Here is a 22,865-nt window from a genome sequence, read left to right as displayed (position 1 = left end):
ATTATTGTAACAGTTAAAGCTTCAGAAGTTGTGCACAGGGCCAGCAAGATGACTCAGTGGGTAGAGCAATCCTGTACTGTTAAACATTAATTGGGGTTTTCTACCCCATCAGATCATTTAATTCCCAAATGAAAGACACAAAAGCTTTGTATTTATAATAAGCCTTAAAGCACTAGAGCTGAGCAGATATCAACCCTGTATGCTCGCTCTTTCTTTCTTTCTTTCTTTCTTTCTTTCTTTCTTTCTTTCTTTCTCTCTCTTTTTTTTTTTTTTTTTTTTGAGACAGGGTTTCTTTGTATAGCCCTGGCTGTCCTGAAACTCACTTTGTAGACCAAACTGGCCTCGAACTCAGAGATCTGCCTGCCTCTGCCTCCCGAGTGCTGGGATTAAAGGCATGTGCCACCACGCCCGGCTTCCTGTATGCTATTTCTAATTCTTTGTTAATAACTCCATGATATAACTTGCCATCTTCTACCAGGGCCCCAGAACCCCAATTCACCATCCCTTATGGCCGTGTTCTCATGATTAACCTACCCCAAGGAGTCTTCTCCTCTCTGCTCTCCTTGTGGTCTCTGCTTCAGACCCCAGCCGGGGACGGGGTGAGCACCCAAGCACCACTCACCTCTCTTCTCCACAGCTAAAGGCTGTTGTCATCTTTATTAACCAATAGTTCCAAATTAAGGAGCAAGATTTGCACAACAAGAGCTGGTAAATGTGAGAATTCACTCATAGGCTTAGACCTGCCAGTACAGAATTGAGCATTTCAGTACATAGCAATGGACCAAACCTCCACAGAATCTGCCACTAATCCTGACTCTCTGAGATTGGTTCCTTAGCTCCCACATAGTGGAAGGAGAGAACTGACTCTCACAGACTGTCCTCTGACTTCCATAAGAATACTATGACACATGCAAATGCATGCCTGTCCCAATAATTAATAATAATAATAATAATAATAATAATAATAATAATAATAATTTGTAGAGATTGTGTCCTGAACCATAAAAACCAGCCCAGCATGCTAACTCCTCACCCCATCATTTTAGTGGCATGAGAAAGTCCATATGCTCCTTGCTTTGAAAAGTATGCCAGAATAAACTGTGTGTATATTTATGGCACATATTTTCATCCTAGTCCTCATTTTAAATCCAAAAACAGTAAAACAGCTTTTACATATCAGTAGTATACACAGCAACCAAAAACCCTATAAGTGAAAAACAAAATCTAAATTCGAGGTAGTAAGTGCCAGTCAACTTTCACAGAATCTTAGGAGAAATGGGAGGAGCCGGTCTGCCACATCGCTCTGTGGCCTTGTCCGTTGACTGTATTGTGTTTCTGGGCAAACAGAGACTGGACTGTCTATAAATGAGACAGGCTTTCCTGGTGAATCTGCTATAAGCGGTTTCCACAGTCGAGGCTTTTGGCTAAGCCATATTTTCTGTGTCTTAAGGTTCCCCTTGCGGGGAGTGGGTGTAACCAAGAAATGTGTTCGGGATGCTGGTGAAATGGAATCCCAGGGCACCTGAACGCGCCAGTGAAATCTGAAGTCTGGACTGATGGACCAGCCAGGCTGCACAGCCAATCTCCTTATAAAGCAGGCGCTGGGAGGGAATGCACAGCTGGGACACATCTGTCTCCACTGTCCCAGGCCCTGTGCGATAAAAACTCAGAGCTGATAAGCTGAGTGGGGGCGGGGAGGGCCACAGCAGGCAGAGAGGGTTGGAGAGGGTTGGGGTGAGAGAGAGACAAACAAGGGTGTGGGCACACCGCACCTCCCTCCCTGGAGCTCCTTTAAGGGAAGGGGGCTCATGCTTGGAGAAGGTAACTGGGTAGGACCATCTCCTCCAGTAAGGCTCCTGGGACCAGTGTGAGCTTTTTGGAACTTCAAAAGTCACACAGGTCAAGGGCCACGCAGGATAGGTCATTTTCATCTCAACTTTGTAGAGCAGGAACCTAGAGCTCTAACACTCACTGCCATTAAGTAAAGTGGATGAGCCTATAAGACTCGAACCCCAACCTGGCAGGTACAGTAGGAGCCTCGCAGCCCTCCTCCTCCCTCCGGCACATATCCTCCTGGGCTGCTGGCTTGTTTGGTTTGAAGTGAGATCCCAGAACATGAGGCACACCCACGCTCAAGAACAAGAACAAAACACACTGCCAAGTCAGATTTAAAAAAAACCAAGCCTTTGTTCTTTCCCTCTTGTGTGAGGAATCAAAAACTTTCTACAAGTTCCTGAAGAGAGATACCCAGGCAGCATGCAAGCTGCACTCTGAGGCGCGCCTGCTGCCTTTTAAGATATGGGGAAGGAGGAGGGATGGCCTTGTGCACTCTGGGGAGTTGCGCTGGGGGCATCTCAGCTTCATGAGCCCTTGTGTGGTATGGCACCATCATGGCTGTAACAGAGTGGGGAGGGGCTAACAAGAAAGGAGGGAGGGTCCCGACTGATGAATGATTATGCCTTGTGTACTGTCAGGTAGCAAAGCTTTAGAAGGCAAACCCAACAGGGCAGCTCCACCCCCAGGCTTGGCCACTACACAGATTGTCCTTACTGACAAGGTGTTAAGGAGGTGCCAATGTGTTTCTTATGACCAAAGGAGCACAAAGTTGGTTTTGTTTTCCCCAGAGAAGGCAGCTGTGTTTTTTAACCTTTGGTTCTGGGCTGGAGCAAGTCCTTGCTAGAGGTTTTCCTCCTGGGTGTTGAAAGGTTATCTAAAGAAGAGCCATCTCCCCAACAAGGAAAAGCAGCCATGCAGTGTGGCAGCGAGTCAGATGTGGATACGACTATAGAACCTCGCTGTTCATACCCAGCCCGTAACTAGACCCGAACCTCATTGTTCAGACCAGGCACACACGAAGATCAGAACCTCACCATTCAGACCTGGCACAACCAGACCCAGGAGCGGGTCCCCTTCTGTTTCTGCTTTAATCTTACAAATTCTTACTGTCCCCAGCTTTATTCAAACTTGCACAGAAGTGATTTCACACAAATCATCCACACAGAATATATCCCTTTTAAACCAAAATCTTAGGTGAGAAAAAAAAAGACTAACTGTTCTATCTAAGAAAATAAAAGTCGTAAAATACTTAGCCTGCAAGAGTTAATAACTTAGCCAGGCTTGGTGGTGATACACGCCTGTGATCCCAGAGCTGGAAAGATAGAGACAGGGGGATCAGATGACTCAAGGCTAGTGTTGAGTTTGAAGATAGACTGGGTATGATAAGACTTCTGTCTCAAAAGACAAAAGAAAAAAAAAGGAAGGAAACGAAGGAGAATGAGAGGGAGGGGGAGGAGGGAGGGAGGGGACAAGGGAGGGAGGGAGGGGACAAGGGAGGGGAGAAGGGAGGGAGGAAGGAGGCCACACAGTATTCTAGGAGCGTCTATTTCAAGGTTTACTGCTGTTTTAAGAGAGTCCCCAGAACACGAGGCACACCCACACTCCAATCCAAATACAAACACGTTCCACAGCCAAATGAAGATGACAATGTTAGGCTTTCTCATTTATGTAAAGACTCAAGCACACACACACCCCCTCCCCAAAGAAAGCGGTGTGTCTTGGAGAATCTTGCATTTCCCAGCAGCTTGGTGGCTGTGGCAACCGCCAGGAGCTAAGCAATGAAGACCTTAAATGGCTGTGGCTTCTCAGAGCCCGGCGGCGGCTGGGAGACGAATGCGCTTTATGTGAGTACAGTGCCTGAGTACTTCAAGATGGGGCTTCTAAGTCTACAGCCTCCCAGTGCCGTTGCACACCTGGGTATAGTCACTCACCGCCCAACCTCAGCGTGGGAGATTCAGTATGCTTCTCCCCAAGTCTAGGTTTAGTAACTGAATGGATAGAGGCTGGAGAGATGGTTCAGCACTAAGGAGCACTGGCTGTTCTTCCAGAGGACCAGCTCCCAGGTTCCCACATGGCAGCTACCAACTAACTGTAACTCCAGTTCCGGGGGGTGGGTGGGGGGGAGTTCAAGGCCACCTTCTGGCCTCCGTGAGTGCAGCACACATAGTGTACAGACATGCATGCACCTGTAAGTGTCCCCGTACGTGGTAAAGAGGACTTTACAGCAGTGATTCAATTAAGGATCTTGAGCTAAGAGAAGATCACCTTGACATTGCCGAGGTGAGCTCTGTGTGACCACAAGAACGATGAGGGGGAAAGTCAGAGAGATGGAAACACTCATCACAGAAAGGGAAGATGATGCGCTGATGTCTGTGCAAGTGGAGGAAGAGACTATGAGCCAAGACAGTACAGGAAGCCTCTAGAAATTCAAAACAGAAAGGGAAAGAATGTTCCTGAAGAGCCAGGGCAGAGGCAGAGGCATTCTTCCTAACAGTTCCACTACAGACCTACTGAGAGGGATCTTAGAATCTCACTCATCTATGATGCTACACACTATCAGATTTGTGGTGATTTGTTACAGTGGTAACAGGAAATGAATACAGTTTCCCCAAGACATCGATACTGAGGGTGAGTCTGTTTAGAGAGCTGAGGTGGGCCTGCATGTTGTGGGCAGGAAGTGATCTTGCTAGAAGTCTGGGTAGCACAGACACCCAAGAGCCTGGGAAGCTAAGGTTATATACGCCACAAAACAAGGTCACCAGAGGACTCTGCAAAGCCAGCTAGTTTTTTTCACTCACAGCAGTGGCAAACAGAAAAAACATAGAATTGCACGCTTTTAGGGTCCATTCAATCCCTTATTACAACACTGAAAAGTTAACTTGTCCTACGGCACACAGGTGGCTGCTGATGAAACCTCATGGAAACTTCTGGTCACCTCAGCTTCCCAGGCCTGGGAGGATTACCTATCCACCTCACCACCTCAGCTTCCCAGGCCTGGGAGGATTACCTATCCACCTCACCACCTCAGCTTCCCAGGCCTGGGAGGATTACCTATCCACCTCAGCTTCCCAGGCCTGGGAGGATTACCTATCCACCTCACCACCTCAGCTTCCCAGGCCTGGGAGGATTACCTATCCACCTCATCACCTCAGCTTCCCAGGCCTGGGAGGATTACCTATCCACCTCAGCTTCCCAGGCCTGGGAGGATTACCTATCCACCTCACCACCTCAGCTTCCCAGGCCTGGGAGGATTACCTATCCACCTCAGCTTCCCAGGCCTGGGATGATTACCTATCCACCTCATCACCTCAGCTTCCCAGGCCTGGGAGGATTACCTATCCACCTCAGCTTGAAAGGTTATGTTCACGCACACTGAGTTCACTGAGTACATTCCACATGCAACACTTGCAAGCCTCCCACCAAGAACCGGGGAAATTGAAGGATGTCCTTCCTTCCTGTCTGTCAATCCGTCCATCTGTCTTTGCGACAGTGTCTCTGTGCATTGTTCTGGCTGTCCTGATTCTCCAGAGGCAATGACCTCAAGAACGTCCCTGTCTAGAAAGCGCGTGGCTCAGGATTCAGTCCACATCTTCTTGCCTATACCAGGAACAGCTGCACTGTTTGCAGCCATCCCCAGCAGATTCGAGGCTGGGCAGTAGGGAAAACAACACAGTAGCGCACATGCTTTGGACCGGGAGTGGCAATGTCTGTCAGACGCCCTCCCCTGAGCCTGATCCCCTCACAGATGCAGCAGCTGACTGCACAGGCTCTGATTTACCAAGAAGCTTGGGAGGGCTCCAGTGCCCCCAGGCTGAGGTTATGTCTCTGAGCCATTAATTGCTACAAAGAATTTGCAGTGTATAATTAGCTTTAAAACTCTAGTAGTGTGCTTAGAGAAAAAAATTAAACCAGTGTTTCCCTGAAGAGTTTTCAAACTAAAGTATTAGAGAAAGACAAACTAATAACCCTTATTTTGTTGGGATGTAGAGATGTGGAAGAAAACCTGCCTTGAGAAAGGATGTGCAACCTATTGTTCCCGTCAGGAGAGTGTGCCTGTTGTCCCAACTAATTGTCCCAAGATGCGATGATACAGTAGCCTTTGGCCAGAAGAAATGGGTTGCATCTGGCCATCGAGACACATGCCCATAATTCTACTACCAAGAAGGTAGGTAGAAGGAGGTCATTAAAAGTTTGAGGCCAGCCTGATCTACATAGATTTTCTAGGTTAACCAGGGCTATAAACAGAGACCTGCAAGGGAGGCAAGGATTGGGATGATAAAAATCTTCATCCTGCTCTAAAAGTAAGACGTTAACGACACACACAGGACCCTGCTCTGTCTGACACAGTCTTTCAAAGGACCAGATATTCCTTCAGAACTTTAATCTTTTAGCCTGTGTCGACTGGCATCTGGTGTGAGCTATGCAAAGCTTCCAGATGTGGATACATAAAAGTGGAGAAAGATAAAGAAGAAATCAAAAGGGGGGGGGGGGGAACATGGGGAAAGAGACTTCCCTGAGATCACAGGAAGGGTGTGGTGTGCTCTGACTGAGGAAGCTCACGCAGGACAGATTCACACTGCCCTTTGCAAGAAATTTAACCAATGAAAGAAAAGAACAACCCAAGGGCTTCCCCTCAAGTCTGAACAAAGGCTTACAAGGTCCTGGGTTTGACCCAGTGACAGGTGTGGAGACACATCCGCAGTGTGTGACTGATAGAGGGAGGGTCACCTGTGGTCAGGGACCCAGGTTGCCATCTACCTGTTAAGAGATTAGGGGACTGTTGCTTAACATTTCCACCTTTGGGATTGATTTTTTTTTTTTTTTTTTTTTATCGGTGACAGAAGTCACTGTGTCCAGGCAATATCTCAGGCTGGGGTGGTCACAGCATCACATTGCCTTGGTCCCAGTGATTGCAGGGACACTCAATGATATTTTGTTGATGATGTCAGGACAGAGATTCACTGTCATGCCCGGCTGCTAAGCTAGCTGTTAAGCCATCACCCAAAGAGAGGCTGATTAAGAATAAAGCCAGCCCAGAGGGCAGTGACTTCGAGATGGGGCAAAGGCAGCAATGGAAGATTCCAGGGGCTCCCTGAGCCCACTGTGCCTGGCTGTATACTCCGGAGTCTCCCATCATAGTTCCTTAATTTGTTTAATAAAAATAAGAATGTTGGTCTGGAGAAATGGTTCAGCGGTTAAGAGTGCTTTCTGCTTTTGCAAAAGACTGCAGTTCAGTTCCCAGCACTCAAGCAGGCAGCTCAAGATTCCAGTGACAGAAGACTAGAAGATCTGGTCTCTGTGCACACACACACACACACACACACACACACACACACACACACCATACACGCACATAAATAAAAACAAAACCATAAAACCAAAAACCATTCATGTTACAAACTGGCTGTGGTGACATCCTGTTATCCCAAAGTTCGGGTGACTAAGACAAGTGAGTCAGAACTCACCTTGGGCTCCACAGCAAGACCCTACCTCAACAACACCTCTAAAAGACCACAGTCTGTTTAAATGATCTGCATTTAACTCTCTCTGCTCTTCTCCAAGGCCCACACTGACCAGGGTTCTCTGGATCCCACCAGTATCTTCTGTGGAAAGGCGAGAGCCAGGAAATTGTTGCAGGGGGACCCTGGGCATAACCTTGGTATGAGCATCCACCAGTCAAAGACTTTGTTTCTAGAAGGTTCTGAAAACAGAATACTCCTCCATCCTTAGATAAGAGCACAGCATGACCACAAAGCCAGGGTAAAAGTGAGGTTTTGGAGGAGAGGCCCCCACAAGGTGGAGTGTGGTCTGAGGGACTCTTTTTCAGGGGCAGGGATCCAGCTCTGGCCACAGAGATGTTCCACACAGATGAGCAGCAGAAGCAGTCTTGGGGTCTGTGCAGTTTCCAATGACTGTGACACCTTCAATACAGGACATGACTTTTGCAGCACTGAGCTGGCTTTGTGCCAGACATTTGCCCGTAAGGGAACTCCTGTGGGTATGGTCCCTGCTGGTCGCTCTGTTGGTGGGTGATTGGATCACAAGGGTGCTAACCTCATCAACTGATTAATCTATTTATTGGCTCAGTTCTCATTTAAGAGGGTTGTTGGGAGATGAGGTCTGGCTGAAGGAAGGGGTCACTGGAAACGTGGGTCTGAAGGGTGTCCTGCCCCAATCTATATTGTACTCTGGCTCCATGAAGGAACAGCTCTGTTCCAGCATGCTCTCCCTACCATGAACCTTTGCCTGGTGAGGTCCCCAAAAAACAATGTCGTGAACCAGGATTACTGGAAGCTTCTAAAGCTGCAAGCTGAAATAAATTTCTCTCCCCTCAAACTATTTCTAACCCCCCTTTTATAGTTATTTACTTATTTTTATTTTATATACATTGGTGCGTTGCTTGTATGTATGTCTGTATGAGGGTCTCAGGTCCCCTGGAACTGGAGTTACAGACAGTTGTGAGCTGCCATGTGAGTACTGGGAATTGAACTCAGACCCTCTGGAAGAGCAACCAGAGCTCTTAACTGTTGAGCCATCTCTCCGGCCCTTAAACTGTTTTCTAAGGCTACAGAGTTAGCTCCACAGATGAAGGCCCTTGCCACCAAACCTGACGATCCGTGAGACCTATACGATTGATAAGTGTAAACAGGTTCTACCAAATGCCTCTGACTGTACCATGGCATATGTACCTCTGTCAACAAAAATTGACTAATTAGGGCTGGTGAGATGGCTCAGCCGGTAAGAGCAATGACTGCTCTTCCGAAGATCGTGAGTTCAAATCCCAGCAACCACATGGTGGCTCACAACCACCCATAATGAGATCTGATGCCCTCTTCTGGTGTGTTTGAAGACAGTTACAGTGTACTTATGTATAATAATAAATAAATCTTTTAAAAAATTGATTAATCAATTAGATGGTTTTTTTCCTCAAATATTTTTACAGTGATTTTAAGAACATCTGCATAACATATTCTTCTAAGAGGAAAGATCTTCACTGAAAAGGGATAACATTGCTTGATCCTTCTGCTCAGCAAGGTGGCAATGCAAGATCAGAGTGGGTGCCTGTGTGGCCGTGGGCTGTCCTTGGATGAGTGGGAGCAGGGCTCAGGCGCCACGGGTCCTCATCTCAACCCGTCTCTCGTCAGCCATGTGACAGTGAGAAAGGAAAAGGCTCACCTCCCTGCACCTCAGCATACCTGTGTATGCACTCAGTTAGAGACAGGATCTTGCCATTAGCCCTGGGTCTCTTGGTGCTAGCTATGGAGACCAAACTATCTCCAAATTTGCAGGGATGTTCTTGCCCTCCCCCCCCCCCACCCCCCCCCCCCGCCGAAACAGTGTGCCTATTTTGTTTTGAAAAACAAATAAACAAACAAACACCCACATTACACTCTTTCCCTTTAAGGCCCACACAGGTAAAGAAAGCGCTGTCTGGGCGTCCTGGAAACTGCCAGGTCCCACATAGTTATAGCGTTCTGCAGGCTGTTCTTGGGGAGGGCATTTTCTGTGTGAAGAGAACCATCTTCATTCTAGGAAACAGTCACATGTTTGGATGCTCTCATTGCCACTGAGAGTCAGGATAAAATGAGTGAAGTCATTGGTTCAGCCATATCAGCGAAGTGTCAGTCATGATAATGTGATTGCATCACAACTGGGGAGCAGGGGCTATGCTCAGAGACAGGTTTGAGACTTAGAACCATCCTAATTTTACCTCTCATAAGCTAGTCTCTCTGGGCCAGTACTCAGCTTCTATAAGGCCTTAGGTCCTCATCATTAAAAGGAAGACAGATGTATCCAGGCTTGTTCTGAGAGTGGAAGGGTGCATACCGTATTTAGCCCAGTTCCTACCACCCAGCAAGTAACCACTGCTATTATTATTCCTGCCGTTGTGTTATCGCTGCTAATATTATCCTTATCATTGTCACCCTGAGAACAGGCAGCATGGGAGCTCTGCCAACAAACAAGGAAGCTAAGAATGTGGAGATGTGAAAGTAGACAGAAAGGGAAGGGCAGGCAGGGGGTGGGCAGCTTCTGTCAGGAGAGAGCAGAGGTGGAGAGAGGCTCAAGCTGCAGAGATAGTGGCAACAGCCCTTGGGTGACCTCAACCAGGCAACAGCACATTGCAAGGCTGTTGAAGGTCCGTGCTGTGGCCCTGTACAGCGCAGCCACATGCTCGTCCCTGGTGATGTCCCCCTGACCAGCAGACAAGCCAGGAGCGTGTCAGTGCCCAACCAACAAAACCAACTTTGTTCACAGTGAGCACGATGGCTTCCCAGAGAAGCGATTCGGGAATTTAAAACCACTCTTGAGTTCAACTCAGCTCACTTTCCAGACTGTAACAAATGCGCCCTTGCTTGTTTGTGCTAAGATATAAACCATAGTCCAGGTGAGATTAATGAAGCCAGGCAGGAGTTACTGTTCACTGTGGGTACGACTTCACAGGAGACCCAAGTGCAACTTGCAGCTCAGGGGTCGGGCCTCTGCTGTCTCCTGGAAGCTAAATATCTCCTAGATCTTCATCTTTCCATAGTTAAATCTGACTGCACATATGCAGATCTTAGAAGAGTTCAGAGAAGCTCACCATGCCTCCAGGTGAAAGTGCCATGAACTTATGAGACATCCCCAAGTTTTCTACAACACTGTAATTCATAATTTATATTATTTACAATGTGTTTCAAGGAGAACCAGACAGGAGGAGTGCAAAGGCCCCAGATATAAAGAAAATGGGGGTGGAAAGGCTGGACGCACCCTACTGGACCAGTACCATTGTCTGCCCTGACTGCAATAAATGACATAACTACATGGTGATTAAAAGGGGAAAAACTAACTTTCCTGTAATGCTCTCAGAAACTGGGTCAGGCTATGTAGCACAGAGACGGGTTTCAAAATGCCAGGTTACAAAGATGCTAGCTCTGACAATCCAGGTCCTGTGCGGGCTGCAAGTTCGAAATTCTAGCTAAATGTCATAGATCTGAGAAGCAAGGAGTCTCAGAGATCATCTTGTGGTCACAACCCACCTGTCCAACACAGGGAGGAAAGCAAAAGCCAGGGAAGTTGATGAAATACAAAAGTCTCGTTGTTCCAACCCCAGTCGAACTCCTGAAGAGAGCAGAGCCAGGACTGGAGCCCCAGGGCTGGTGCGGGGGTGAGAGTGGAACGCAGCCTTCAGCAGGGGGGGTCTCTTCCTTCTTGGAGACAGGGAGGGCTGTTGCACACTCTCTTCACAAACAATGGTGTTGCTGGATCATCATTGGCTAGGCCTCTGTGACTAATTTCAAGATTACCGGGTCACTGCTGCTAACCCGTGTTTGGGCCTTTGCCACAACATTACCATAGGGTGATTCATATCACCATGACAGCTCTCCGAGATGATTCATAGCATCGATGATAATCCTGCGTTCTCTCTTTTGTTCTGGGCTTTTCACTTGGTAGGTTAATAGGAGTCGCCCACTGCTGCAACACACACATGCACACGCATGCACATACATTCACACACACACACACACACGCCCACGCCCACGCCCACGCACAATCAGTCTCCAGAGGAACCATATGGGTAGTGAGTTCAAATGTGATCATTTCCAGTTTACACTAAGAAGACTATATAGGTCAGACAGTGGTGTGCACTTCTCCACCCAGTACTCAGGAGGCTGAGGCAGGAGGATTGAGAGTTTGAGGACAATCCCGGCTATGTAAGTGAGACTTTGTCTCAAAACAAACAAACAGAAAACGAAAAGCACAAGACCAGGAAAGACATGGTGAGCCACCTGAGGTCATCCACAGAATAAAGGACTTTTAGTTGCATAACTGCCCACGGTCACTAAAGGGAGCGTCTAGCGCTTTATTTTCGGCCCAACTTCCCTATGTGACCTTTAGTCTCCTGTGCTCTGCACTGCTCTTATCAGACAGCGTGCAAGTCTCACGAAGAGGGCCTGGTGGTTTTCTAACTGACAGGGGTGGGACTGCCTTTCCTCTCAGGAGTGGAACTCAGCACGTGCATGAGGGAAATGATAAATCCATGCGTGCAGAGAAAGCAGTATGCGTTCCCCAGCGACCCACAAGACAGGCTTCCAGGGGGCCCAGCCATGTGACATGGTGACATGACAGACAGGGTACAGTCTCCTACACATCCATAACTGTCTCGGGATTGCTTGTATCTGCAAGGCTGTGTTGAACCAGCCTGCAAGTCTGGGGCAATTTTGGCCAATGTAGCCTCTAAGAATAACATACTCACTCTTCCTTTCTCCCATACCCTATCATTTTCTTTTTTTTAAGGCTTTCTTTGTTTTGAAGGGCTGGGGACATGTGGAAAACACATGTCTGCTACTGAGCCTCATCTCCCAGCTACTCATGTTTCTTTCTTTTAAAATACGTTTTATTTTATAAAATTATGCACCAGGTGTGGTGATGCACACCTTTCATCCCAGCGTTCAGGGAGCATAGGAAGGTTGATCTCTGTGAGTTTGAATTCAGCCTGGTCTATAAAGAGAGTTCCATGCCAGCGAGGGCTGCATAGTTAAGACCGTATCTACAGAAAAAGAAAAAAAAAAAAGTAAAAGATAAACAACTTAATTTTGTTGTTATTGATGTTTTGGTTTTTTGAAACAAGGTCTCTTGACCTTGTATACTGGGGAATTAGAAAGGGTCTCAGTATATAGCCCTGGCTGTCCTGGAGCTTACTCTGTAGACCAGGCTAGCCTTGAACTCACAGAGATCCTCCTGCCTCTACCTCTCAAGTACTAGTGTTAAAGACATGTGTTGCTATGCCCAGTTTATGACTTAAAATTATTATATTAGATGAAGAGATTTATTTAATATTCATGTTTGTTGTGAATTTTAAAAATATAAAAGTAAGCTAGGTGGTAGTGGCACATATCTTTAATACCAGTACTTGGAAGGCAGAGGTACGTGGATCTCTGAGTTTAAGGCCAGTCTGGTCTACATAACTAGCTCTAGGATAGCCAAGTATACACAGAGAAAGCCTGTGTCAAAAAAAAACCAACACCAGTGTGTGTGTGTGTGTGTGTGTGTGTGTGTGTGTGTGTGTGTAGCAGGAGCCTAAAAAAACCTCATCATTGATTCCCCCACCCCCTCAAATGAACAGAACATGCTATTATAGTCATTTTGACTCAGAGGACATTAGGTGGACAAGGCCAACCTAGGCAGCACATATGTGCTGTCACAACACAAGATGGAGAGCTACTGAGACCCTGTTTAATTCCCTAATACACAGTAATATCCCTTCAAGACACTGCCTAGATCAGTCCCACTCTCTTTTCTCCAGAGACAATTACAGGGGGGTTTGTATATCTCCTGGTCTATTCTTGTGTCTGTCTATTTGTCTATGTATAAAAGTATAAACATGAATCTTTTCTTACATAGATGTAGGACTAGTTTCACAAAAATTCTCCACAACACACAGACACAGTCACACACACACACAGACACACAGACACACACACACAGACACACAGACACAGACACACACACGCAGACACACACACACACACCTGACTAAGTTTCTTTCAGGACTGAACACAGCTACGCTGGAGTGAAAAATTAGTAAGAAACATGAGAAGGCCCCAAGCCGGTCCTGAGACCAAGATTTACTCCCCGTGGGCCAGCCTGCTTCCCTGGGTCTCAGAGCTTGTGTTTTTAATGAAATCGCTGGATGAAAGGAAAGGGCCTCTTAGGTGCCATCCACCTTTGAAATCTGACAACTGTGAGGTTCATTTTCCTCATCTGTCACACACTGACATGAATGCCTGCCCTGCCTGCTTCTGCACAGACTGCCTGGAGATCAGAGTGGCTGTAGGTCCTCTGAGGAGTGTGATCATCCCAATTCCGCCATCATTCTCACAAACTGCCTATCACTAAGATCCTGGGACTATTTCTAAAGAAGCTATTGTAACATATGTGTGTACAAGGCTTGGTTTGGATGACTGTGTGACGGGCCAGGATGTATGAAATTATTAATTTTCTTTGGCCCTGTTATCTGGGATGAGCGGTTCCGCACAGCGGTTCCCTTAGCTCTATCAGAAGACTTAGTGAGTACAACACTCCAGCGTCCTCTTACGTAATCCTCTCCTCTGTGAGACCTGTCCAGCCTGCTCTGGACTTCCATGCCAAAATGAGCTTGGACCACTCAGGGCTGGAATTGCTTTGTCGGATATACAGTTGGTTTTTTGTTGTTGTTGTTGTTGTTTTCAGGCAGAATTTCACTCGTTTTATGAAGATTAAAATCTAAGAAACTCGTTTGACCTTAGGACTCGGGGACATTTTCCCATTTTTCTCAGAAACCTGAGATACGGCGATCCCTCGAGCTGAGACACTTTCCTGGAGGGCAGCAGACTTCAGAAAGGAAAACCACGTTCTTGGCTCTGTCGTGTAAGGCTCCAATGCACACTTCCCTAAGAAGCCAAATTGTTTGCGTTTATATATAAATATGAAAGAAATGCCAGGTTCCTAGGCAATGCTGCTCCAGTAGAATTCGCTGTGCACAGAGGTGTCTACGCCTTTGTGTGTTCTACTCCATCTTCCCGTACCCCTGTCAGCTGGAGAAGCTATGAATGTCCGTGGGACACCTTGTCCACAAAGCCTTGTCTCCTCCACCCAGCGTGCTCCAGGAGGCCACCACTCTCCACTCCTCTACCACCCTCTCACATGATTGAACTTAGTGGTCTGGCTTCCCCAATACCCCACGATCATTTGAAAGCAGATATAACATGACCAGTCCAGGTCATAGCCCCTGGCAACAGGTGGGCATACTGTTCCACAAGAGTTGTCAGTCACACGAGTTGTCATCCTCAATTGGCCTTTTTTAGCCAAATAGTTCCTGTGTGTGTATGTGTGTGTGTGTGTGTGTGTGTGTTGATATAAAGCTCAGAAAGGCAAGTCTCTGAAGAGAAATTCAGAGTAGATTCAGTCTATGAACATTGTTAAAATGAGATGTGTAAAATAGCCGACACACAGATCTGATTGTCACCTTTTCCCTTTTAGCTAAATCTGAAGAAAGTGCCACTTCAGCATGTGATCTGAGATGTGTGCAATCTACATGACTCGGACATGAGACATATGCACAGGAAGGGTCCCTATGTTCTCTGAGCACTCTTTTCAGTGGTGGACACTGCTGGAACTTTCTGTGTGGATGTACAAGATAGTTAAGAAGTTCAAGCCTATTTTAAAGTAAAAGAACATTTTAGGTTTGAGGTTTCTCAAATGAGCTGATTTTTTTCCTACAACTACTTAACCTAAAAACTTTAACAGATGTGCCTAAAGCTAAGGACCAGGTAGGGATCTGTATAAAACTGAAGAAGTAGGGGTAGACTAATGCAGGGCACTGTTTGGGTTAAAAATACATGTGCTGGCCCTAAGAAGTATATGCTTTTTGTTGTTGTTGTTTGTCTTGTTTTTGAGGCAGGGTTGTTTCTACATAGTCCCGGCTGTCCTGGAACTCACTCTGTAGACTAGGATGGCCTCAAATTCACAGAAATCCACCTGCCTCTGTCTCCCAAGGACTGTGATCAAAGGTGTGTGCCACCACACCTGGCTGTTAACTGTATACCTTGTTGAGGTCATTCTTTCTGCTGCTAGAGATCTTGTTCCTCTAGTAAAATGAGAGGGTCCGATGAGACATTTCGTCTCTCTGTGCCTTCTGGGTTTAGGATGTTATCTTCTGTAAGCAGTCATTTATGACCCCTGTAAATATTAAAATGACCTTGGTCCTCAGAGTATCGGGACAGAGACTTCGGGTGCCAGAGCCTATTGTTCTCTTATTTCCAGGTAGCTTCAGGAAACAAATGCTTAATGACCCTGTGAGTATCCGGCTGTAAAGGGACAAGGGGACATAACAGCAGTGATTCTCAAACTTTGCACAGACTCTGGGTGCTGGGTTCTCTATGCCTGGCTCTGGACTCAGGAGGCCTAGCGGGGCCTGGGAAGGAGCAGCTGCACCAAGCCCAGGTGACAGTGCTGAGCACCCTGAGCTAGAACATCTTAAGAAATGCTTTATTAATCCTAAGAAAATGGTGAGCAGTAGGGAATTTAAGGACACTTCTATTTTATTTAAGGAGCCACCTATGACACACCCAGCAAGTTTCAGGCACTATGAAAATAATCAAGGGTCAGATGCAGTTAATTTTCTAAAAACCTCCTTTTGTGAGGCTCAGTCAAATCTGTCAGCCCCTGGCACTAGAATGAAAACACTCAAGGTTCAGCAAACCCCAAGGGATTCCACTGAATGATCAGCTCTGTTGCACAGGACAAAAAAAACCATAGATCCATTAACTGAGCACTGAGAGCAGAGACTGGTCTCTTTGGGTGGACACCCTGAATATTATATGTACTTTTTAAAAGTCCAATTTTGTATGCATCCTTGAGGGCCTGATCCATAAAACCCAAGCATACAAACCAGGCATGGCGGCAAAGGCCTGTGATCCTGGCTCTCGAGCGGCTGAGGCAGAAGGAGCATGACTTTGAGACCAGCCTGGGCTAAATTCAGAACTGCAGGCTTAGCCTGAGCTACACAATGAGGCTTGGCCTCAGAAAACAAAACAAAAAAAGAGGGCTTTGCTAAGATGGTCATATCTTAAGATCTGAAACTTGGTGGCGCTTTTGGACTCTGTAATATACCGACACTTGGGTCTCACCTCCAAAGACTGTTAGTATCCCGAGGCCCAGCACTGGGCTATTAACAGCTGCCCAGGGGAGCTCTGTGAAGCAAAGGCTGACTGAGAAGTACTCTGAAGACATCTTCTACATCCTAGAATCTTTCAAACCTCCAGCTGCACAGATGTCATGGTGCTGACAGAAACAAATGCCTCAACTTTATGTCTGTAAGAATGGAGAATGCAGATCTCAGCAAAAGAGGCTGTCCGTTGTGAAATACAGGGTATGTGTCAGGAATGCGGCTTAATTCCTTTAGATTCTTTAGACTCAATGAGAACATGAGGTTGGAACCCGAGTCATAAACTTTAACTATTTATTGAGAAGTATATGTTTTCCAAAGTGAATAGGTGCTTGTGGTGGGTACCTCAGCAGACATCTTTCTGAATATTGCACACAAAACCCAGGTGCCTTCCAAGGCTCAGAACAGTAAACTTGGGACACGTCTGGGGTTTGTTGGCCTCTCTCTTATTGGTCAGAGCGGTAGCTGTATGAAAGTTAACACGGAGCACAGATAAAAAGCAAAGTAGTAATGGTTAGAGGGATATGTGTGTCACATTTGCAGGAGTCAGTCACACTGTCTTCTCAGAACAACACAAACTAAAACCTGTGGTTTAAGATCCAGGCAGACTGAAAACTGCCTTGGCTCAGCCCATCGAGGGTAAAATTTGAAGGCTGGTTCCCCCCCCCCCTCGAAACTGCCTCCGGCTTTCTGCCCTCCATCCTATGCATTGCTAATTAGGAACAACCCACACTTGACATGTACACAGCATCTATGGTGAAATTGATTATTCTATTACTACGGAAAGTAAGGAAGTCATTTCGTTCAAAATATCAGATTCCACAAAACCGTACAGGACAGCTGTTGGTGTGGAGGGGAGGGGCGAGTGTGTGAAAGTATCAGCTCTCCCCTTTCCGGCTCTCCGACATCTTTGCAAAAAAAGAGGGGGGGGATGGAAGTAAAAAGTCGAGGGGAGAAAGCAGGAGTCTAATGCATTTAAGGCAGAAACCAACAGTGAAGCTAAATAATCGATTTTTTTTTTAAGGTTCAAAAAACCACCAAAAACCCATAATCCACTCTGCGTGGCTCTTGCCGTTTAGTGAGAGTGGACCTGCTGCCACGCACTTTCAAGCGGAAAGTCAGTATTCCCCCACCGGGGTGCTGAGGCTAGTTTTAATTACATCAGTTAAAGATTAAGGTGAGTCATGGCTGGTTGTGCGGGAGCCACAGATCATCAGACCCATGTCCAAATATGTCCTGAAACCTCACTGCCGACGTGGAAGCACCCACTTGTTTATTTGGAGAGTTTTAACATCATTTTGCTTTAAATTTTTAACGTTCCTTGAGGGTCGCTAAAATTCCTATTAGGGAATTTTAAAATTGCGATTCAAGTACTTAAAAACAACCGATGAGAAGAAGGTCTCCTAGTGAACTTTTCCCGGGCCTCTAACTGTTAGCATGGCTCTCCCTTCCCCAGTCAGAATGGATCCGAGTCTGTACTTAACCAATCTGGAACATTTCAAACTCTATGTTCGCATTCCATTGCTGGAAAACGCCGTCCATAACCCTGAGGCACCTCAACCTGAAGAGATTCCCCAGCGTGCGAGTCCACTTTCAGTCTCTCGAATCTGATGAGAACGCAATCTGATTCCAGTGGCTACATCTAGACTTACTGACATCAGGACTGCTGATCTCACTAGGCTCATGAGATGCTGTTTTAGGTCACATGTTAAACTGCCCTTGGGAATAATTTATTAAAATTCTTTTAAACGAGAAGGGGGTGGAGATACCAACAAAGAGCACACTCATGCACAAGCGCTTAGCGCCAATGACATGGTCCTAAAACGCCACTGCGCCGCCGGTACTAGAGGGTAAAATAAAACCCCTTGTCGGCCCCCCTTGCGTTAGGGACAGGTAAAGTGATGTCATGCGACCTTACCTTTCAGAAACAGACCAGGGCACCTGGCATGAAGGGCTGCTGACCTGCGGCCACCGAAGCTAGGAGTCATTTTGGGTGTCGCACATGTACCGCCCTAGAAAATTCCAACAACATTCTACCAGCTTTCTGCGTGCCAATCATGACAGGCCTCCGTCCACTCAAGCGCTCAGGAGTCTGGGAAGGGGCAGAGGAGGGGGGGGGGTGGGCTATGAGCAAGCGAACCAGCGAGAGAGAAAGAGCGTCCTGGGCACTGCCTACCGTCTGCAAGGAGAGTCACATGCTGCTGAGAGCCATTCCTACCGCATTACACATGCTGAGTGTAAATGGCAAACAATATCAGTCTACGTTCATGCCTCATGTTCTCAGCCTCTTCGCGTATCAACACCCAGGCTAGCTCCATGCAGCGGTCTCCGGAGACTGTGTCTGAAGGAGGTGGTCTCACGCTAATCCCGCCCTGCATTTTTAAGAAAATTCCAAAGCTTTGTTCACATCCCCAGTTTTCCGTCACTATCGCTGCTATGACTGGTGGCCATTCTTTCTGTTTTCTTTGTCTCTACTTTTTTTTTTTTTTTTTAAGTTCTAGACTCACTGGTGACAGTTTGTCCTCCCTCAAGAAACAAAGACCAACACACTGAGTCAGGCGGCAAACCTGCACGCTCAGACTTTTCCTGCTAAGTTCTGTAGAACCAGATACAGCCATGAGACCTGCTACTTCCCGTGTGCTAGTAACTCAACAGCCTCCAGCAGGAAAAACAGGCATTCTCCATTGCTCTAGGCAGTGGCCGGAGGTGACATCCCCTCCTACAAAGATGCCAGGCCAGGGACGTCCAAGTCTGGACAGTGCTGGTGCTGAGGAAACTGCTCAGAGGCTAAGGTTGCTGAACCCTCCATGCAGAAGATACAACCCATTTCCCAAAGACCCTCCTACACAGTCAGAGGGTTGCCTCCCCCCTCCATGGCTTAATTACTCGTAAGTCTGCTCTTCTTTCCAGGAACCGGTTTCTCTTGCCAATTTTAATTTCTCTTTCAAAAACCTCACATTTAAACCATCAAACCACACTACACTTCTGGGTGATTTGTGAAATTAAAACCTGCTGCTGTACTGTCAGGTAAGATAACGCCAACATTCCAGTCGGTCTGCCGTGCAGCCGTGTGATCCAGCAGCTATTCATTATAATCCTCTTCCAAAGAGAGCAGCAGAATACGCTGTTTTAGATCCAAACTTCTCAAAGAGATCACACATGGCGGGTGTCGACTGAACTCTCCTCATTTTCTTAGACCCTTGTGGGAGGTGATGAAGAGGATAGTCTTCAATCTTTACCAACCCCGGGGGTGTCAGCAACAGGGGTTTACCCTGCTGCCAGGAACGGATTGAACCCACCTGGTGATACTTCAAAGGGTGACAAAATGAAGTGAAAGCCAGCCCTATGCATCTGGACAGCTTGTACCCAGCTGCACACCAGAAACCCCGCTCCACCAAGAACACTCCCCACCCCTCTCCCTGCCGTGACTCACGGATCACCTGCTACCCTTGAGCTCCCAGGAAAGCCTCTTTCTAGGTTAGTCCCAGCTCGTGGGCTTCCCCATGTCTGCTTAACTCTCAGATGCTAACTCAGCCCCAGATACCTACGGACACCAGCTCTATGAGCACTGGCCACATCTCTGAATCTCCGCTCAGGACTCAGGTCCATCACGGACTTAGGCTTGCCAAAGCATAGGAATCAACGCAATGACCCCACACTTCATCCTTCCCACTTCTTAAGGGTTCACAGCGAAAAGCACTTCACACTTTTCGTCTCCCCGAGCAGGAAGCTTTGTCCTCCCACATCATTAAAGAGACTTTTCAGAGAAGTCACAGGAGCCGACTCCAGGATCACATCGAAGGTTCATCCTGGGACAGTGCTGTATCTGCTACAGTGAGTGCCACATTGTGATACTTTGAATGTGACCTTGACACAATGTAGATATCAAAGACTGTCCTGATCTATATCCTGGAGTGTGAGACTTAGGAGAGGAAAATTCCAACTTCCGATGAGTCTTTCTATTATATGGTCCTACCTTGTACCCAGAAGCTAAGATACCCCAGGTAGCGTCACAAACTGAAATTCAGCTAATGTGACATTGAGTAACCGAGCTGTACCATTCAAAGAGGAAAGACGAGTGGGTAATATGAAAGGTGGATGTGCAGAGACGCCATGCTTCCAATTTCACGAATTCCCTCTTATCACGTGTCTTAGAAAACTATGATCACTCATGACACTAGGCAAGTACGTTCCCACTGACCTACATCCCTGGTCATGTGGCCCAAATAAATACAGCTAACTCACTAGGACATGATGGGTCTCTCTATCTGCCATGATAGAAGGGGATAATTTCACCTTCAGCCCTGGGGACATGTCCTGTGATGGACACTATAGCAATCCTCAGCGAGTTAGAGAGAGCATTAAATGCACCAGTGTAACAAAGAACGAAGCCAATAGGGATCTATCATAGCTGTAACCTGTGGGTGGGGCAAGCTGAGGACCAGCAAGGATAACGATGTATAGTTACCTGGTGATATAAGATAAAGGCTAGGCTGGTCTCATCACCCACTTGCTGTGAATCCTCCAGCAAGTTTCCAAGGTCCTGTGGTTCAAGACACACAAGTGTAACATCCAGAGGAATTTAAGGACACAATGTAGATATTTAAATGTGTCACAAGGGTTGGAGGGTAACTCAGTGGTTAAGAGGTTAAGAGCTCTGGTTGCTCTTCCAGAGGACCCAAGTTACATTCCCAGAACCTACATGGTAGCTCAAAACTGTCTGTAATCCAACTCCGAGGGACCTGATACCATTACACAGACATGCATGTAAGCAAAACACTGGTGCACATAAAATAAAAATAAATAAGTCACTTTAAATGTGTGATTATCTAATCTACTTTTCACATACAAAGGATATATATATGTGTATATATATATTTCTATATTTCCTTAATAAATATATTTTCAATTAAAAATACTTTTACAACACAAGTGGCTAATACTACTCCATCCCATCTGGCTAATGGAGCCGTCAACTGAGTCCCAGGGGGAAGGGGTTTGGTTGTTTCCTTCCTCACAACAGGGAGTCCCTAAGAAGTACACGCTACAAACTAAGTTCAAGTCCTGTGTAGGAGCGAGTGTCCCAGTGAGACTCTGGGATGCTTGCCTTCACAGGGTCAGTCCCAGCACAGGATTCGAGTGGTTCTCACACCAATGATCTAGAAGGCCTCGCTGCAAAAGGAGGCAGAGGATGCCAGCGTGTTGTTACCACCTCAGGCTTCTCCATCAGGGTCAAGGTCATCGACGTCTCGATATATCTAAGCTTGGTATCTGTAGCCTCTACACTGTCCCTCCTGTTCCCACACCTCGAAGAACTGTTGTCACCACTGGCCTGGGTTCTTCTCAATAGTCACCTGGGACCAAGAGGTGGAAGCTGGGGTAACACTCAGCCCACGGTGGCAGACATGGCTATGGTCTCCAGTTTAACATTTTGATCCTCTTGGCTGGGTTTAAGATAACTGTCAGGGTGACGCTAGGTAAGTGTTTCTTTTCTTCTGGTTATGCAAGTACAAGGGGAATAGTAACCAAAGACGAATCCAGGCCAACCCAGGATTACAGGCTCTGTAGCGGGGCCTCCTCTAATCCTCAGCACACGGAGCCAGGATTGGCTCCTTGTCTCTGTTTTCTCTTGGGAAGCTTGCTGATGCAGAATACCCCTTCTGTGGTGGATGAACAGAGCTGGAGCCTGCACGGCCCTGCCCACTCCCCCGCTGCCAGGAGGAGCCAGGAGCCACTAGGATAGCCCATGGCCTAGGAAGTACAGTAGCTCCTCTTCTCTCTCCTGTCTCCTCAACCTGCTTTTTTTTAGTGCCACTCCTCTTCTCTCCCCTCTCTTTCTTTCCTTTTTCTTCTGTAACCCTTTCCGACACAAAGTAGCAACTAAAGGTTAAACCATTTTCAAACACCAGCCCCTCTTTAAAGATCAGAATTGACTGCACCATCTGTATCAATGTGGAGCAGAGCTATTCCTGAAAAATAGATAGATAGATAGATAGATAGATAGATAGATAGATAGATAGATAGATAATGTCCCAGGCCCAGAGGATAGATAGGAAGGGCAAGTGAAAGACAAAGTGACCTCGAGAGAGCTATGGCAGAGATCAGGTATGCAAGGGAAAACAAACTCTGGATTTCTTCCTGGAATGCACAGCTGGGCCCCTAGAAAGGCTGTGTCCGTATCCTGCGCAGATAAGGGCCTGCCACAGCCCAGTAGCGGGGGAGACCAAAGCGGTGAGTCACGCGCTATGGGCCCGAGCCTATCCTAGGAAAGGGAACAGGTTCTTTGCTGCCTGGGGCTTTCAATTCCCACCTAGCCAAGTCTTATTCCTCCGCAGGTTCTCAA

General features: G+C 47.0%; 1 protein-coding gene across 4 annotated transcripts in view; it reads right to left on the bottom strand.

The window, feature by feature from the left end:
* Positions 1-22,865, bottom strand: part of Rbm20 (RNA binding motif protein 20) — a 206,095-nt gene that overhangs the window by 55,197 nt on the left and 128,033 nt on the right. Inside the window, exon 1 of one of the 4 annotated variants that reach the window (XM_006527385.4) lies at positions 18,441-18,871. The exons of the other annotated variants lie outside the window; for them this stretch is intronic. The gene's annotated coding sequence lies outside the window, so the exon portion shown is untranslated. Of the gene's footprint in view, positions 1-18,440; positions 18,872-22,865 lie in introns of those variants that run through there. 4 annotated transcript variants of the gene reach the window in all.

The sequence above is a fragment of the Mus musculus genome, chromosome 19 (genome assembly GCF_000001635.26).
Source record: "Mus musculus strain C57BL/6J chromosome 19, GRCm38.p6 C57BL/6J".
Taxonomy (NCBI): domain Eukaryota; kingdom Metazoa; phylum Chordata; class Mammalia; order Rodentia; family Muridae; genus Mus; species Mus musculus.
This window is presented reverse-complemented; position numbering and strand designations above follow the sequence as displayed.